The sequence below is a fragment of the Rattus norvegicus genome, chromosome 17 (genome assembly GCF_021556685.1).
Source record: "Rattus norvegicus strain SHRSP/BbbUtx chromosome 17, alternate assembly SHRSP_T2T, whole genome shotgun sequence".
NCBI lineage: Eukaryota > Metazoa > Chordata > Mammalia > Rodentia > Muridae > Rattus > Rattus norvegicus.
Genome location: NC_141550.1, coordinates 22,823,693 through 22,840,336, shown reverse-complemented (window position 1 = coordinate 22,840,336; position 16,644 = coordinate 22,823,693). Strand labels below are relative to the sequence as shown.

At 43.1% G+C, this 16,644-nt stretch overlaps 1 protein-coding gene across 3 annotated transcripts in view; it reads right to left on the bottom strand.

Annotated features, from left to right (window-relative positions):
- Window positions 1–1,385, bottom strand: part of Adtrp (androgen-dependent TFPI-regulating protein) — an 86,526-nt gene extending 85,141 nt beyond the window's left edge. Inside the window, exon 1 of one of the 3 annotated variants that reach the window (XM_087591009.1) lies at window positions 1,121–1,385. The gene's annotated coding sequence lies outside the window, so the exon portion shown is untranslated. 3 annotated transcript variants of the gene reach the window in all.
- Between the last annotated feature and the right edge of the window lie 15,259 nt (window positions 1,386–16,644).

Below are 16,644 nucleotides of genomic sequence, written 5' to 3'. Positions count from 1 at the left end.
ACGTCTGAGCATCTAACTTTCCATGAGTAACTAACTCATTCTCTGTGTCTGGGGACGGGAGTTGCAAGTCTGGATGAGCCAGTTGCTGACAAGCACAGCTAGTACGGGTGTGAACCAAAGGCTGCCTGTGAAAGGAAGGGCACACCCTAGGTGCTTTGATCAGCATGAGTTAGGTCTTCCACAATGGTTGGTCACTGTGCAGCTGAGCCTGCCATACAAGGGCTATTTTTTCCAGGGTCCTTTTCAGTACCATAAGTCCAATCGGTTGGCTAATGACTGCTGACTTCAACCGGCGGTTGGAGAAAGTTTAGGCTGGATCAGGAAAGGATTGGTACCCAGGCAAGTCACTGGAGAGGATTTTGAAAGCACCCACTGCCACCTGAGACTGCAGTTTTTAATCTGTGGCTTGTGAGTCCCAGTCTGCCTTGGCTCTTTCTTAAAGGAACCAGAAAGCATCATCAAGCCAGGGAATTGTTGCTTGATACCCCTAGCTGAGGAATCTTCAGGGTCATGAGCCAACAACATTCTTTATGTAATGTTCAATTGAAGATAGGGACAGAAGATGAAAAGATTCTGCCCCTCCGTCCAATTTATCTAGCGGGCAGGAGCATTCTCCAGCACCTTTCCCCAACCTTCCCAAAGCAGTTAATAACATCAAACCTTCTCATGGAATCTCACACTTGAACTATATTTGAGCAGCCATCTGGTAGTGATTTATTGGCACATCGGAGCACTCAGAAAAATCAAGATAGAGTCTTAGGAAGCTACACAAAATCTACCTCCCCTCCCGTCCACTTCAAAGGCTCACCCTCCCAGCGACTGTGCAGCGACTATTCATCTGCATGGGCTTCTGAATCTCACAGGTAGTGGTGAGACAGAGCACTCACCTTAGCTACCTGGGTCTTCTACCAAGGCAAATGCAGAGAGCTTGAGGTCAAGCTCGATTTCCAGTGGCCAGGGGAGTTTCCTGGCCTAGATCACCACCCTACTAAGACAAGCTCTGTCTGGAAGATAAGAAGTGTTCTGTGGGAGGGAGTGGGTGGTCCAGTGGCCCCTCCCCTGATCTCACCCATCCCTTTCTGCCCTGGCCCGAAGCCAGGCAAGGAGGAGGGCCACTCACGTGCAAGCTATTTCTCTTACGACCTGTCTTCACCTTGCCAGGGATCCTCAGGATAGCTGTTGCCGGATTTCAGCCTCATGACTAGGAATGATGAAAAGCTAAGGCCTCCCTGGGGGCTGATGGGAGCTTATTTTGCTAACGGAAAGGCAAAGCCTGAGATGGGCAGCTCTGGTTTAGAAAGTTGCTTGGCTGCTGAAAAGCCTTTCGAAGGTGAGCAGACAGCATAGCTGACTGATGATGGTGGCAGCTAGGACTTCTGGGAAGTGTGGGTGTGGCCACTACTTTTTTTTTTTCCCCAGTGAGTGGGAGTTTAGAGGTAACTCCTTCTACGGCTGGCATTGCCCTGGGCCAGAAACGGGCATGAGTTTGGAAATAAAGATAGGGCATAGAAATGCCACTCGACAGCACATGTGCAGATGCGAGTATGCACAAATCCAACTTTTCTGTCTCTAAGCTTAGAACTGGGTGTCCTTTATTTGAAACCTCCATCTAATGAGAAGTTACAAGGGCTTTGGAATTTGTTCCACCAAAGTGACATGAGTTCATTGTCATTTTTTTTTTCCCAAATGCTTTTTTAAAAACACCATTATCTTCTTTTCTTGTCTCTCAAGAATCTGGAATCTGATTCCAGAGTCCTAAATTACAAAAAGAAAGCAAAGCCAAGCTGCCACGGTTGGAGCGTGGATGGCTACCAAGACCGGAACCCTCCTCTGACCCTCCTACCTGTGAGCAGACATGTTTCACAGCATGTGAGGGCACTTTAGTGAACAAGTGTGGATGGACGGTTTGAGTTGTCAAATCGGTCAGACAGGTTTAGATCCTCACTCTGCTGCTATGGGGCAGCAAAGCCTCGAGTCACTCACTGAAGTGTTTGTTCCTCAGTTTCCCCTGGAAAACGGAAGCACCAGCACTTATGAGGCAGGATACCCACAGACAGCAGAAGGGACACAGAGGGTACACGGCTGTGAGATGAGTCTTCACACAGCCTAGGTGGCTGTAGTGATCACAGCAAAGCTGGGTGTGCGCTGCTTATGAGGGACTGGAGAGAGGTGACACAGAGACCTCTCTGCTCAAACCTTTTATGGTGGCTTTCATCCCATTGATACCCGAGTGCTTTGTTCATTAGCTACCTTTTCAAAACAAGAGCACTGCAGGCCGAAGAGACAGTTCGGTGCGTTCTCTCCTCTTACAGAGGTGGAACTCTAGTTCCAGAGCCTAGCGCATCCTTTTCTCGACTCCATGGACACCAGAAAAACTAGCAGCACATTTGCATAGTTGGAGGCAAAACATTCATCCACATAGTAAATAAAAATAAATTAAATAAAAATAAATAAATCTTTATTTTAAAAGAAAACCCACAAAATCGAAAGCCATAAATGGCAATCCACAGAGATGGAGAATATTTATAAGTCATTCTGATAAGGGCCTGCTATACAGAATACATAAATCACTACAACTTTCAAGAGCATGAAAATAAAATAAACTAAGAACTTGAAAAGTCACTTCTGGAAAGAAAACATACCAATGGCCAACAGTCTCATGAGATAGACAGCACCCTTAGTTACCAAGGAAACGCAAATCGAAGGGATGATGACATAGCCCTTCTCCACTGGCATGATAAGATGACATCAATAATGCAAGTGTGTGTGTGCTTAGAAGCTAACACCTTCCCACCCCAACGCTGGGAAGTGCACCAGCCTCTATGGAAAACCATTTGGGCATTTATTAATGTTAAACATGATATCCTATGACTAAGCAGTTCCACTCCTCGGAATGACCCAAAGCATTGAGACTAGGAATCCAATCACAGTTACCCAGAAAAAGAATTGACTCAAAAGAGTACCAGCTGCTCTCCAGATGATTTGATTTGAGTCCCAGCACCCACAGGTGGCTCATAACTGTCTCTCAGTCCAGTTCCGTGGGATCGGATGTCCTCTTCTGACTTCCAAGGGCATCATGGACATATGTGGCGCATAGACCTCCATGCAGGCAAAACGGTCATACGTGTAAAATGAAATAGTTTTATAAAAGTTATAAATAAAATATAATAATAATAAAAGCACAAATGCTCATCAGAGTGTCCACAGAATCAAGCCAACCCAAACACTAGCTGAATGATGCATATATGTTAAATAGGTTTTGACATGTGCTGGAGTGAGGCCCATGATAACATTCTGTAACATCAGTGACCTTGAAGGCATGGTGCTCTGTGAATGAAGACAGGAAACAACATACACCAAGAAGCCTATGTCAACGGATGTCCAGTGCAGACAACTAGACACAGAGAACAGATAGGTTATGGATGTCCAGAGACCAGAAGGCAGGGACAGAATGGGGAAGGACTGTGCACAGTTTTCTTGTGGAGTATTAAAATCATCCTGGAAAAAGACAACATTGGCAGTTTGTGGTCTCACAGACACATGTGATGCGACTAAGCTGCACACCGAAGATGACTGAAATACGTTTTTTGTACTTTTTATGCAATAAAAATGACAAGTATCAAGTTAACTAAGGTGTAACTTATGCTTTTGGTTTCATTTGTTTTGATTTTTTTTTTTTCTGAAATAGTCTTATACAATAGTCTAGGCTGATGGGAAACTCAAGATCCTCTTGTTGCAGCGTCTGCACTGCCGAGGCCTTGAATCACCAAGATCGACTTTAACGCGGTTTGCTTGTTTTGATTTGGGACAACTTTGTACCTTGTAACCCTGGATGGTCTGAAACTTGTCATGGAGGTTAGCCTTGCCTCAAGTTCAAAGAGATTTGCTGGCTCTTTCCAAGAGCCGGGATTAAAGGTATGTATCATCCCACCTGGTTGTGATTGATATTAGATGTGTATTTCTAAAAGTGATTTCAAGCCTTCTTCCTTCTTCTTTCTTCCCTCCCTCCCTCTTCCCCTCTTTCTTTCTTTCTTTCTTTCTTTCTTTCTTTCTTTCTTTCTTTCTTTCTTTCTTTCTTTCTTTCTCCTTTTGCATGGACATGATAACAGCAAACCTTTAGAAGGCAGGGCGTTTGTACTAAGTGACACACTAAAGTTTCAAAATGACTGACCTCAAGCATTCCTGCTTTCCCTCAAAAAACGACTTTAAGGAGAGCTAGTCTATGAGCCCAGTCAAGAACCTTGTAGGGCCTGGCTATGCCCTTAAGCTTCTTCACTTTGACCTACTACCTAGATAGGCTAGGGGACCTGCCAACATTTCAGGCCTGAGCTTGCCTCATTTGAATCCTAAGCCTTTCCCCTGCTCCTTTTCTTAGAGGGGAGGTGTCAGGACAACTCCCACAGATGCTCGGGATTTTGAATGTGACCCAGCTTTGGCACAGGCTTGGGATCTTGTGGACTACGTCGGGCCCAGATACCACCCCCAAAGCCACTTTTGCTGTTGCTTTTTCTTTTACATCGGGGGGCAATTTCTTGTATCCTTTTGTCCGGCTTTCAAATGGGAAGTCTTGATAGTTCTCCATTGCAGACGGTCACTTCCCCCTGAGCAATGGGTGTTCTCTTGAATCCCAAACCAGGAAAGAGAATTGGGATCTGGAAACGTCTGTTTTCAGATCCACATAAAGATAGACAGCTCTGGGAGAAAGAGAGGCTTCCTAGTTGACCTTGCCCCACCTCTGCCTGACCCAGTTAAACACAGGTGTCTGTCCTCAGCCTCAGATACCCTCTTGGCTCCCAAGTCCTTATCTTAAAAAGACAGTCAGGTATATTTTTTCCTCCCACTCTGTCACAGAACAGCCCATCACTCCGTTCTTATAGCCCAGATTGCCAGGGAGCGGTCAGACACAGAAGTAATTGAGTGAGAGACAGCAGAGAAGGATGGGGTGGACTGGAAAAGCCGTCCTATCCAGTGAGGAGGGTTCTGATAACTCCAGACTGCCTTGGGTCACAGAGCAGATTCTCGTACTGCAGAAGGCTCCGATTCTAACAAAAGAGCCACAGAGCTTCCCGCCATGAAAGAACAAACCAGCCCTCTTCCCTTCTTACAGCTAGGCCGCAGTATAGTTTGTTGGCACAATGCACAGTACTTGTTAACCACTCCAGGAAAAGAAAAGGCCACTCACTCTGATTAGCTGTCAGAACTAATTTTAAGCCATGTTATTATATGGTAAGGAGGCGAACGGGAATCTGCGGAAACTGTACTTAAGGCCAGCGCCTAATCAGATTATTTTCTCCTTCGTCTGTTCCACACAAAAGCTGCCTAGGATTACTGGTGCGAGCCGTTTCTTTCCTCTCCTCAAGTGTTAATTAAACGTGATATTTTAAAATATACACTCCTCTCTCCAGGTAGAACAAACCGAGACCTTTGTAAATTGCTTAATGCCCATTGGCTCCCCCACAGCTCTGCCCTATTTCCCTGCTGAGTCACAGCTCCAACAACAATAAGTAGACAGTAATTATTTCTACCACAAATATTGCCCCTAAAAGGGGTTTGCCTTGTTTTGGTATATGTACATGAGTACTTGAACGAAGGGCATATTATAATATCGATACTCTTTGTTTTCTGTTTAATACCCTGTTTCTGTTTAGTGGGTTTTCCGAGATGTCGATGGCAAATAGGATACTATTTGCTTTTGTTCCCGTTGAAAGTATTGTCTGCTCAAGCCCCATCTCTTAGAATTGCTGAGCATCTCGCTGTGGAAAGCAACCATGGTAAGGTAGCAGACTGAATGAACTCAGCCAGTTTGTTTAACTTATGGAAGATTTGCTAGGACCCTGCTCTGAAACTTTCCAGCATCTGGGGCATCTTGGAGACTTTTGGAAGCCAAGTCAGATAGTGGACATACCGTTTTAAGGCAGGAGTAGAGGTCATTTGATCATAATTGCTGAATGACTACTATGTGTTCCTTGACAAGTTAGTGACTATCCATACTAAGTAGGGTAAACAACTAGGACTCCAAAACATGATCTGGAGATTTAATTCAATTGAAAAACAATAATATAATTTGTCTGTTTGCAGAGAATAATCACCCCCTTAAATCCCAGAGAATATACCCCAAGTAGTCTAGTGAGTCTGTGAAGCCATAGTTTACATTAGTTTTTACATATTTGATTTTGCCTATATGTACATATTTTTGTTTTTCTCTTTAAGGACACACTTCAAGGCCATATGTAATGGTATATAGTCCCACCACAAGGTATACAGTGAACGTTCATGACTAGCTTTGGTTACATAGGGAGAAGGCACAAAAACACATAAATTAAAATAAGTGACTGCTTCTTTTTTGATGTATGTGAACTGTCAACAACCCTACTCATGTGCTTTCTGGAGCTAAGTAAGAAATATAAGAGTTTTTTGACTTGGACCTTGCAGTAATTGATCTGATGAACTTGGCTTCTGATGAAGATGACTTCTAAGTAAGTAATACATGGGCGGGTAGCATATACATCACAGATCTGTGTCTCTGGCAGGAGAGAATAGGACATCATGGGTTTTCATCATGTTACTACTGTCCATGGCTAACTGAATGTGTAGAAAGTCAAACTTTGAGAAAGGAGAAACTATGAAAATACTATTTTTATTCTTTAAAAAAAATACTAATAGCAGAACATGGGTGGTGGGAGTATGTACTTCCGGCACACAGGGCAGTAAGGCAGAAGAGTTGTACGACAACCAGGGCTACACAAAGAGATCAAAGCCAGCCTCAGATATGTTTACTTGGAGTCTTCTCTCAAAGGAAAGAAAATCAGAATAAAGCACAAAGGTCTTATGTCTGTGTCCCGTGGTAAATGTTATTCTGAGACATGGATATGTTAAATGTCTCCAACTTTCTGGATGGGATTTCTGTGTCACATAGACTTTGGGCTATTATCAGATTTTGTTCCATCAAAGGAATCTATTAAAGGAGCTTTCCAGTAAGATTGAATGATCAGTCAGAGTGGTTTTAACTTGCTCAGGAATAACAAATGGAATGCTGGGATTTAGGTGTATAATGATGTGTAAGATTTGGGCTAGAAGATGTTTATAGACTACCTAGAAGTTCATAAGGTAGAAAGTATTAAGGATGAATTATGAGCAATGGAATGGAGTGCAAAGCTCCAGAGTCAGAGATTCAGAACGTAAGTGGGCTGAAAATACACCAGGGGTGGAAACTTACAGACAAGTGTCCTATCGTATCAAAAGCGAGCTGGCGAGACGACTGAGCTGTAAGGGTGGTTGGTAAGCAAACTTGATGATTTGAGTTTAACCCAGAATCCCACAGTAGAAGGAGGGAACCAACTCATGAGAGCTTGTCCTCTGACCTCCACATGTAGGTCATGGCAACCACGTGTCCTCATTCATACACAAACAATTAAAATAATGATATTATTATTTCTTCAAATTATCACTCACTTAAGGAGAGTTAGCTGAGCATCCAGAGGCCTATGAGTCACTGGTGCAGTAACCTACCTAGAAGAGAAGAATCTGACCTTTGCCCTAGATCAAATTTTGTTTAGCTCTTGAGCATTCACAATGGAAGGTAGAGGCAAGCCCCTCTGGGGTCCTTTTGTCTTGTAGAGTCTGAATTTCTGAGTTCTGGGGCCCAGACGAAACAAGTTAAACTTGAGGACCAGATTACATTTTTTTCCTAAATACATCACCCAAGTCCGGGGACACCTGTGGCTCTTCACCAAGTACAAAGGGATTCCTCAAACATCACAGTAGCCCTGGACCCCTTGGGAAGCTTGCTACAGAAAAGCAGGTGATAATGGGGGAAGGGGCCTCTCAGGCTCTGAAATCTTGCCATTTGATTTCCAAATGAATCCTATGTGAAATTTGTAAGGCAGAAAGGGAAAAAGATCCTAGACACAGTTTTATTGAAATAAAATAATATGTTATAGAAAACAAAACAAAACAAAACAAAACAAAAAAACCCAAAACAGAAGAGGCCGTGGTGGAAGCACAGAAGTGAGTAGAACGGAAGAATCCTTTTCTCAGGGATCTTTCACGAGTTCCTCTTCTACCTTTCCTGGTCCCTTATAACTACCAATTACCAAAAAGAGATTTTGCTCAACAGTAACAAAAAAAATTCTTATCCATAAGTATCTTCAATAGCACTCCAGTTAAATGGACTCTCTCCAAACTATGTCGTCTAGGATTTCTGAATTAACAGAAATAATGGACTGCTTTGTTTTCATTAGAAACCTTCAAACTACTCACACGAATACTCTCCCCTGAGATATACTGGGCGTAGACTCTAGACTTGGAAAAGTTGGGGAAATTTGAATCTTGAGAGTTACCGAAGATGAATAATACAAAATTAAACTGAGCCTGCTTGGCGTTCCCATCCAGGGACCATCCATTTCATTGGCTCACTCTGTGTTTGAGGCCTCAGCTGAGTTTTCTTTGGCTGGAGGCAGTATTGTGGAGGAGCAAAATTGACACCACGTACTTTCATTTATACGCAGGACATTAGGGATCTGGTTCTGACATATGTCCAGGTCCAATGTTCTAGAAATCATTGACCAATCTCCATGTAAGGCCAACATTCACAGATATTGCTTGGACTAGCAAAGATATGCTAGATTTACACAAATGAGCCAGCATATATGGGCCATGATGCAAAACCAAGTTAATGCTGTTGAAACACCATTGTTATTTTTATCAACGATGCAGCAAGGAATTGTATTCCCACCCCCCTACCCATGTATTGTTTATTGAAACCATCACCATAACAATACAATCTCTGTCCTAGAAGATAATTTGGAGACTTTCAAAGAGGCAAGTTTGGGTTAGAAAAGTCCTTGCTCTCCACAAAATATGTATTGGGCAGTTGGACTCCCGTGGGCTTTTCTAAGCAGAACTGAAAAGGAGAAGCTAAGGGGAACTCAGCTTCCTCATGCAGGACAGCCTTTCTCAGTGCTCCCACAGGTCTAAGGTTAACAAAGATTAAATCCTATCATAGTATTGTCATCAAGACCTCTACCCATTCCCCAGAAAGTGGGACAGCGAGCTCATTCCTGAAGGAAGCCAACAGCACATATTTCTCTTGTGATTCTGTTTCTTATTGGAGGGAAGGCGTGCTTTAACTAAGATATGCATATCAATGCCTTCACAACAGATGGAGTCTTTCCCCCTAAGACTAAAGAAAACACTCATGTAAAAGGACTTGGCCATCTAAAGATCAATTGCTATCAAGATGGCTGAGTTTCCACAACAGCTTCCTTGTTGAAAGGAACCTTTCAGGTCACAGACCCCCTCATGCTCATCTGGTAAAAATAAACCTTACAATCCATCCAGATGGACAAGGCTGGCGCAAGCCTCAGCCAGTTCAAGTTGCTTGGTGTTGTGCACAACCACCACGGGGACTTCTTAGGTAAAGTCAAAATAAACAGCGCTCCTTGGAATAATCCTTAACCCGGAAGTTGAGATGAAGCCCTTTCTAGTGTTCTGGAAGGCTTTGAATTCTTTTTCCTTTGGTTTCCTGCCAGGAATGGATGCAGATGCATCAGGTACCTCGGGAAAACCTGTTCTCACAAGTTTTATCATACCACTTGGCAGACAAAGAAAAAAAATGCTTAGGTAGAGGCTGAGAACTTTCACACACATCCAGAGAGCTTGGGAATTCAGCCATCTTGGCTTACCCTGCCCACCAACCACAGGAAACTCAGCTAACCCTGCAAGCCGGCATCTAAGATTCCTGCACCAATCAGAGAAGGGGGAGGAATTCTACAGAGTTCAGCTTTGTCTTTGGGGGAAATGTCATGCTTTTTTTTTTTTTTTCTTTCTAGAAAACTAATCTGTTTTAGAACTTCTCAGGTTGTGATGAGCATCAAAGACCAGGTACTGTGGTTCCCTAAACGCATGACACCTTCGATCATTTCCTTCCAATAGCTACTGGCCAACAGTAAGTTCTCAGAGAGGCTGACAGCCCAAGGGAAATGCCAAAACAGACTGGGAAGGATGGGGATCAGTACAAAAAAATGATGGTGGGAAGAACAGTTGTTTTTGTTGGGCCATTCTGTGTGTTTGGGAGTCCACGAGAAATATGAGAAAGGTTCATTCTAAAAAGTGAACAGTGGACACCCTGAGACATGACGGGGTCTGTTGAGAATGCCTATACAATACTCACAAGTTAATAATTCCCCTAGGAGGGGGAGTTTCTGGAGGATGTATGGGATTTATTTTTAAGCCATTTGGAGTGCCCGCAGTTTCTCTTTTACTATTTCTACAGTGTTCAGAGATTTCAAACCCAAGCATCTAAGAGCATGCCTACATACAACAGATGCTGACAAAATAGTTGGAAATAATCAAGGATCTCTCACACTCATTAACGAGCTGGTTGGGGACATATGGGTTTTCTCATTGCCTTAATAATATGTTGTGTGTGGGCTCCCTTATAGGTCTTGAAGGGATACACATTCATCATATTTATATTTTCCTCAGAGTGGTCCTCACCCATCCTCACCATTATGTCAAGTTCACAATCAGGGCTGTGGAAAGTGTAAAGCATACAAGTGAAAGGGAATGTGCTGTGTGTCTACCAGGTAACCATCCCTGCACAGGGACCTGGAGAGAGAGAAATTCATCACCAGAGGAGCTGACACTCCCCAACTGGTCAAACAGGCTCATGAAAATTAAAGGAAAAGATAAACCAAGACTGTATCTGACTCACCATCAGACCCACCCATCCCGGGTTAACCCAAAGGAAAACAAACCAGTGAAGTTGCCTGTCACTGCTGACTTCTCAAATCATGTTATGGCTAGTGTTAGCAGACCTAACATACAAACGACAAATGTAGCGAAATGGATCGAAATCAATAAAACCTAATAAGCAGCCATTTGCAGTGGGAGCGTAGTAAACTGCCGTAGTTTGGATCTTGAATATCTCCCCCAAAGACTCTTATAGTAAAGGTGTGGTCAGCAGCCCCAGGCTTGACTGAGAAGTGACTGAAACATTTAGGAGGTGAGGTCTGTGGGAAAGAAATTAGATCACCGAGTCCATGCCACTGAAAGGTATCTTCTTCTGGCCAGCATGAATTAAACAGGGCACTCAGCGAAGACTTCATCATGTACTCTTAGAGGCATGGCATAAAGGATCAGGGCCGAGATGGGAATCTCTTAAATTTTGAGCCACATAAAATGCTTTCTCTTTCAAGTTTGATTATTCCTAGGGATTTTATCACAGGAACAGAAGGCCAGTCAACATATAAAGATCAGCCACGAGCATCGTTTTCATATTCCATATCACCCTTATTGTTTGTTTTGAAAGAAAAGCCTTCTAAGCATAGTGAGATAAACAACCCCCTTATTCTATTAGACATAAAGACCCAGAAAATGGATAGTACATTATTGGTCCAAAACTGTTCTGTAGGTCATGATGTGTACACCTTGAGCTTTCTAAATAACCCTCTATACCCATATGCTACTGCAGCCTCCAGCTTGGCTCAAAGAAGCTTCCTCTAAAGGGAATGATAGTCACTCCAGAGGCTCAGACCTGGGGTGTGATGAGAATGAACAAGTCAGATGCTCAGCTGTAATGACATCTGTATCCCAGGCTGTTCCATTAAGGCTCTGAGGCTAGCTAGGAGGCTCACAAAGAATTCAGGAGTCAGGGGAGAAGTGTAGAAAACTGATGGCCGGGAGGTCCATAGCACGAACAATCCTGAGTTCACAATGGCTGCCATCGCCTGTGCAAAAGCTTGGAGAGACTGGGCCAGACAACAACCTGTCAGGGAGTGTGAAGAGCCCACGCGCCCTCGCGCTGCTTCCTGACGACTTAGACTCAGTTCATGGATGGTGTGTGGGGTGGTAAATAGCTCTCACCAATGCTCCTTTAAGCAGCTTTAATGTTTCTCTCTAAGTCATTCAAGAAACGAGACATGGAAGTTCTAGAGGGATGAGTTGGGGGGAAAGGAGATAAGTGGGGGATGAGAGGAAATAAAATAGGGTAACTGAGAGCAAACAGATCAAAATATATCTCATATATATATAATACATATATATGTGTATATATACATACATATACATGTATGTATATATGTATATATATGAAAACCTCATAATGAAGCCCATTATATAAAATTAATATATACTAATATATACAAAGTTAATGCCTTGTACTGTAGCTGTAGTGAAATTTTTTCCATAGCAGAATTTTTTTCCAATGCAGTCCATCATGATACACTAAGGAAGCAAGAACTTGAAGCCGTCAGTCATATTACATTTGTAGTCGGAAGGGAACAATCAATCCACATGCATAGTACTTAACCCCTTCCATCCACTGCAATTTTTGAGAAAAAATTTGAAGGCATATAATAGTGGAATAACAGAATTCCTCAGCTCCCCATCACTGTGAGTCTGAGAAAGTCACTGCATATGAGTTTTGTAAGCCCAGTGTTTGCTCGTCAGTACATAAACCCAGCCCAGGCCAAGTGATGGGGCTCAGTGGGTGTTTTAGTGTACTGTCTGTTGCTGCAACAAAACGCTACGATCAAAAAACACCTTGAGGAGGAAAGGGTTTATTCGGCTTACACATCTCAATTACAGTCCATTCTGAAGGGAATTTGGGACAGAAACTCAAGTCGGAACTGGAGGCAGGAACTGTGGAACACTGCTTCCTGGCTTGGTCCTCCTGGCTTGTTCAGCCTGCTCTTGTTATAAGCCATGACCACCTGCCTAGGAATGCTATTGCCTGTTGTGGATTGTACATTAACCATTGATAAGGGCAATGTACACGCCAGTCTGATGGAGGCACGTTTCTCAATTAAGGTTTCCTCTTCCTAGATGACTCTTGTGTGTGACAAGCTGACAAACAAACAAAACACCCAGAGCAGTGGGTAAGGGCAGTTGCCACTAAAACTGACAACTTGGGTTCAATCCCCAGAATCCACACTATAGAATGAGAGAATTGATTTTCCCAAATTGTCCTCTGATTTCCACATATGCACTATAGCACACAAGCCCACCTATGGGTGCACTCACATTAAAAAAAAATGTAATAGGATTAATTTAGAAGGAATACAGCGTGGTCTTGACTTCCTTCATAAGATACTGATTCTAACCATCTGTATTAGTCTCTAGATCACAGAATTTATGGAATGTCTGTATACATTAAGTGATATTGTTGGAATGACTTACAGTCTGCAATCCAGCTAACCCCAAAATGGGCAACTCAGTCCCATGAGGCTAAGTGTTTCAGCTGGACATCTGTATAAGCTGGAATCCTGAAGAGGTAGGTTCCAAAGATGTGTGACAAGCCAGTGCAAACAGATGAAGAAGAACGAACACTTCCTTTCCCCCTTTTCCTAATGTAAGCCTCCAGCAGAAGGTATGGACCAGATTAAAGGTGTGTACAACTCTGCCTGGATTTGGAACTTCTTCTGTCCCATGCTGGCCTTGAACTCAGAGATCTGCCTGCCTCTGTCTCTTGAGATTTAAGGCATATACCACCTTACCTGGGCCTAAGCTTTTCATGGCCATTATGCCTCAAGATAGGCTCACAGATGTGTCCTGAATTCTGGATTATAGTTCATTCCAGATGTAGTAAATTTGACAACAAGGAATAACCATCGTACTATCTGTCTTAATTAGGGTCTTATTGATGTGAACAGACACCATGACCAATGTGAGTTTTATAAAGGACAACATTTAATTGGGGCTGGCTTACAATTTCAAATGTTTGCTCCATTATTGTGGGAGGCACGCAGGCAGACATAGTACTAGAGAAGGAGCTGAGAGTTCTACATCTTCACTTGAAGGAAGCCAGGAACAGTCTAAGCATCCCCAAGCAGCTAGAAGGAGGGTCTCCAAGCCCACCCCCCACAGTGACACACTTCCTCCAACAAGGCCACACCTTCTAATAGTGCCACTCCCTGAGCCAAGCATATGCAAACCATCACACTATCTGTCCTGAGTTTTACTCATAGTTCAAAATGCAGTCCATCATGATAAACCAAGGCAGCAGGAAGCTGAAGCAATTATTATTTTTATTATTATTTTATTATTTATTTATTATTTATTATTATATTATTATTTATCATTTATTTTATTATTATTTTTTTGAAATTTTATTGTTTCCCAAGTAGCTTTAGGTTACTGATTCTGGGACTTGTAACGGTGTGGTCACTTAATTATTATTATTTTTAATCTTTGTTTTTCAAGTTCTGTATCTCTTTCTTAGAGATAGAGTTTGTTAGCACAAATTAGGGACCAGCTTCAGGTTGCCAGCAAATTAGCAAGTCGGTGGCTATATAAAGGATTGTCGGGGTTGGGGATTTAGCTCAGTGGTAGAGCACTTGCCTAGCAAGCACAAGGCCCTGAGTTCGGTCCCCAGCTCCAGGAAAAAAAAAGAAAAGAAAAGAAAAGAATTGTCTGTTATTTAGGTTGCCTCAAAGAAGTAGCACTCAGCCATGAATCAGTAGCTTTTTACACAGTTGACTGAAAACAGGTTGACTCGATATGATTAATATCTCTTGTGCCTTTGACTCCAGGTGCAGTTGCATTTTTTGAAGATGTTATTCCACTCAGCTTTGCAGCAGACACTACGGAACCTCCATAAAGCACACTGTAATTCCCTCGTCCTTGAGAAACCTTCACTTTACTAGAAACAACAGAAAACCTAAGACGAGGGTACACAGTCCGATACATTAGAAGTAATGACTATCCCACAGTAAGTGACAAGCAGAAAGCGCCTTTTAGATATCAGAGAGAAGGGTGATCTGTGATGAGTAGAGTGGATAGGTTAGCCTTGCTCTGGGGGCTGAGGCGAGTTTTGCCAGTCTTCGTCGTAGAGCAGAAGGGGCCTTCAGTCATAGGACCAACTACCCAAAAGCCTTTAGAAAAAAAAAGAAAGAAACAAATCACAAGTGGCCTCCTTGTCTAACGATGGACATTCTGTGGGTTCTCATAGGTTTTCAAAGGAAGCATTTCAAAGGACGCAGCTCTGTGAGAGCTTTCGTGTGCTCCCCGTTATTTTTGAACAGAAGCTAATGATCAATCGCCTCTCCCTGGGGAAAACGTCTGAGTTATCCTGTCAGGAAAGATGAAAGTTTGCTGTCATCCTCATCCTTGCCACAAAGGAGAGGAGAACAGCTCTCAGCTGTAAGCGAGCAGATCCGGTCAGACTCTTGACATTCCTGGGCTTTAAAAAAATGTCGTAGCTGCTTCCTGTTGAGAGCCTGCTTTGATAGGCCAGCACCGAGTGACTCACAGCGCAAGCACCTGTTTCACATAATGATCGACTCGGTGCTGTGTTCACAAAGTAGCTTTTACTATGAGGAGATTATAGTAACAGAGCCAGGGTGAATGTGGATCAGGCTGACCCAAGCAGCTCCACTTAGATGTAAACCTATCAGAATCTATACCAGACAGCCTATGAGGACTTCCCTGGTTTCAGACACCACCTTCACATTACTGCTCCTCTCCGGAGAGGTCTTGTGACTATAAGACATGACCTGTACATTACACATTCATGGGAGATTTTTTTCATTGGCAGTGACAGGGGGTCAAACAGCGATCTGAAGCCCGTGTGGAGACTCTGAAAAGGAAACCTGGATTAAAGCCTTACTGATGAGCAGTAGCCTCATTATTTCTTGTTGACAGTTTCCTTTGTCCAGCCACCCTGGGCTGAACGCCTATGATCGGCACAATACTGCTCTAGGAATCACCCATGCAAAGATGAGTAGCCGGACGCCACTGAGTTCAGTGTCTGGGGATACAGAGACAACAAATATTCACAATCAGAAGGGACCAGGATAACAAAGTACCTTTTATCTCAGAAGAGACAAATGACTCTACACTGGTGGGACCGTCAAGACATTTGAATTGTGCCACAGAGGATAATTTGGAGTTCAGGGGGAGAAGGTCCTGAAGGAGAGGAGATCCTGAAGTCGTTGAGAAATTGCAAATGGTCCCTATGGACAGAGTATGCAATCTAGGCCATGTAAGCTTCAGTTTGGCTTTTCAGTATAGACAGACAGTTTGGACTGTGTGCACGCTCTCACCGAGGTCTCAGATGTACCATTAAACTCTGAGTCAAATGGAGGAACTGTGGAGATTTGTCATCAGAAGGCTAATATGATGAATGAGGTCTTTGCTTCAGATACTGTACCCTGTGGTAAGTGATTAGGGAGAATTAGGCTAGAAGAGGCTTAGAGGGGTACTGGGCTACTGTGAGCAGATCTGGTTAATGAGTGAAGGAAAGTTTAGCACTTAATTCTTACCCCAGGGTTATCCTTCCCAAATTTTTCAGTCAGTCACTCAGTCACACGAGGATTTGCTTTATTGAGAAATTATCTTAAAATAGACAATAGGAACGCAACAGTAGACTGTCCTCTTGGAGCTTGGGTTTCACTTGGCGGTGGTTGGGAGTTAAATCGGTAATTATGGCTGGATGCAATTTACCTGGATCCAAGTTAAATATAACTCTTAAAATTCCACAAGTAAAGGCAGGTTAACATAGTGCTCTTTGAATTTCCTGTGAGCTGTATGATCTTAATCCTTCTGTTTTTACAGCAAGAGCATCCATTTCGGGGTTGGCACATTTCTGGGCATTAGGTAGGTTCCTTGTTGAACGAAGGAACTCATAAAGAAACAAATACAAGA